We start from the raw sequence: 2,028 nt of genomic DNA on the forward strand, positions 1-2,028 counted from the left end.
ACTACTTCATGAACAAGAAAAGGAAAATAAAAACAAAAACATGCTTACTTAGTAGCTAATAATGCTTTAATATTAGTACTAACTACTAATTGCTTCAAAATTGGCCATCTCCTGAGTTATTGAGTTCATAAGGAACAATTGAAGAACAATAATCAATTGCAACCTGATTCAAAAATTGATCCTCAGCTCCAAATCTTGCTATTTTCATCGTTGAATTCGACGAAGAAGATCCATTTAACATACTCAATTCATCAACCCTTGTTGTTACGTTCCTTTTCAAATTTTCCAATGCAACCATAAATTCTTCAAGTTTATCAATACCCTTAGTATCAATTGGTTCATTCCACCAATATCCCCCATTATTATTATCATCAATATTCACCAACTTCTCTTCTTCAATATTCTCTTTCTTCTTCTTCTCGGCTTCCCTATCTTTACACATATGAGAATAATACTGGTTATTTTGTTGCAAGTTGAATTCATCAGTGGTCAATGATGACAACGAAGAAGTTGGTATTCCAGTGATGTAACGGTCAATAACAGCATCAGCACTAGGATGACCGAAAGTGAAAAGACGTTGGCGCTTTAAAGACTGAACCACAATAACAATTTCTGCACCAGTTAATATGCAAAGTTCACTATCTTTTTTGAAAGTCCTAAACAAGTTTTGAGAAAATAACATGTCTACTCTTCTGATTGTCAATTGGCTTGATTGCAATTTTCCTCCGCCCATGAGATTTCTTAACGACGTTAGTGTTAACGTTCATGGTGACCAACTTGATAGCGCATTTGAAGTACTAACTCTTTGTGCCAATCTAATGGAATTGCAGGGAATTATGAATCACTGAATATATTGATTGTGACTTGAGGAGACGATTAATTGCAACACGCAGTTATCCACGTTAATCTATCAAATGAACGAACTTTTGAAGAATCCAATATTTGCAATGCATGTAGTTATTGCTGCAGGATTTTCTACATTAGCCACTGCCATCGGTTACCCTTTCGATAGCCTTAAGGCCCTTGTAAAGGTGTGAAAATTGATATTGACCCTGAGCATTCACTTAAATGTATTATCTTACACTGAGCGGGCAATATCACTAGTGGGTTGGGGAGTGGCAGGGGTATCTCAGGCCTGTGTGATTCGGGATGTCCATCGCGGCTAGGTCCTTGGGTCGGGTTGTGACAGAATGGTATCAGAGCCGCTCCTGTGTCGTCCCTGTCGATTTGGGCTGGATTTCAAACTGAGTGTAGGCGAATTCCGATAAGGCGGCGCAAACCTCAATCCTTCGTGTAGGCAAATCCCATTCAGTGGGGCAAACACCCCAACTTAGGAAGGAGTCCCACATCGGCAAAACACAGGAGGGATGCAGGGTAGGCAAATCCCATTCGGTGGGGCGAATACCCCAACTTAGGAAGGAGTCCCACATCGACAAAACACAGGAGGAATGCTGGGTATATAAGTGAGAAAGTCTTACTCCCTAATGACGCGTTTTAAAGTCGTGCGGGCCTGGGCCCAGAGCGGACAATATCACTAGTGGGTTGGGGAGTGGCAGGGGTATCTAGGGCCTGCGTGGTTCGGAATGCCCGTCGCAGCCAGGGCATCGGGCTGGATTGTGACAATTAGCCACTGCCATCGGTTACCCTCTCGATAGCCTTAAGTACAGGTGTGAAAATTGATGACGACCCAGAGCATTCACTTAAATGTATTATCTTACACTGAGGGGAGCATCTTTAACGTCTTATTGTGCTTTGGTTGTATATTCTGTGGAATGGAATGCAGGTAGGATCAAGTAGCGGTAAGCAACTCACTGGTGCTGATGTCCTCAACACGGTTAGAACTTTGTCAAGAAGTTCAGGTGACTTAATCAGCTATTTTTGTTTTACGGTAGCCAGAAGTGAAGCTACTCTGCTCTCCCATTTTGCTTCAGGTAAAAAGTTATTCGGATGATGTATGATGTATCAATTGTATTACTGCTTTTATGGGAAATGCATGCATTATAGGTCTTATAAAAGACCGATGAAAAG

General features: G+C 41.3%; 1 pseudogene; it reads right to left on the reverse strand.

The window, feature by feature from the left end:
• Window positions 1-16: 16 nt before the first annotated feature.
• On the reverse strand, window positions 17-767 carry LOC124895429 (annotated as a pseudogene).
• Window positions 768-2,028: the final 1,261 nt, after the last annotated feature.

This window comes from Capsicum annuum, unplaced genomic scaffold, assembly GCF_002878395.1.
Source record: "Capsicum annuum cultivar UCD-10X-F1 unplaced genomic scaffold, UCD10Xv1.1 ctg82044, whole genome shotgun sequence".
Taxonomy (NCBI): Eukaryota; Viridiplantae; Streptophyta; class Magnoliopsida; order Solanales; family Solanaceae; genus Capsicum; species Capsicum annuum.